We start from the raw sequence: 1,069 nt of genomic DNA, 5'->3' as shown, positions 1-1,069 counted from the left end.
CGGAATCCCTTGGATCCGTACTATCCTTTGGTAAAGGAATTTCAAGACGTCGTCTCCAGAGACCCGCCTTCGGTTCTACCTCCGGACCGAGGTGTGCGTCATGAGATCGACCTAGTCCCTGGAACCAAATACTGTGTAACACGCCGACGACCCCTGCGCAAGGAGCCGTGCGATGTCATTGACGCATTTTTCCGTGCAAAGCACTACGCAGGAATGGTACGTGAGAGCAAGTCTCCCCATTCGTCACCCACGTTTTGAGTTCGGAAGCCAAACGGCAAGTGGCGTATCGTTCATGCTTACAATAAGCTTAACGCAGCCAACATTCCGGCACAAACGCCGATTTCTAGAAATGATAATCTCCAGAACAATTTGGTGGGATGTACGAAGTACAGTGCACCCGACTTGGTAGATGGGTATTACCAAGTGCTCATGAGAGCGAGTGACATTCTGGTAACAGCGGTAAGTTCTCCAAGCGGCAAGCTCTGGGAGTGGCTGGTGATGCCCCGAGGGCTGTCAAATGCACCAGCAATATTTAATTGTCTCGTGACGCAGTTGTTCAGGCCCCACAGGGCGTATGCACAGACATACTTTGACAGCATTTTCGCTCAAAGTCATGCGGAGCACGGGAGAACGGATGAGGAGAACCACATCGTTTGTTTCAGAGCTGTGCTCGAGTGCATGCGCACGTACGCCAATGCATACAAGTGTACCTTTGGCGCGGAAGAGATTCCCCTTTTAGGGTGCTTCATTGGGAAGCGTGTCCTTCAAGCGGATCCCGCTGAGGTCAACGCCATTGTAGACTGGCGAGCGTAATAGTACAAGAAACGCGACAGTCCGGATTTGATAGTATCGCCTCATATCAAAAGGCGACCACTTGCGTAACTGGCTGGTGTCGCCAACTACTTGCACAAGTACAGCGCAAACTACACGGGAATGGCTCGGCCTTCATCCAACCCCCTTAAAAAGGATGCGGAATGGTGCTGGAATACCGAATATCAGGAGGCTTTTGACGGAGTCAAAGACAGCTTCCTGCTTGCACCAGTACTGGCGCTGCCAGACCAGGATCGTT

Source organism: Plasmopara halstedii, assembly GCF_900000015.1.
Source record: "Plasmopara halstedii genome assembly, contig: Scaffold_555, whole genome shotgun sequence".
Lineage (NCBI taxonomy): Eukaryota > Oomycota > Peronosporomycetes > Peronosporales > Peronosporaceae > Plasmopara > Plasmopara halstedii.
Note: the sequence above shows the minus strand (reverse complement) of the source record.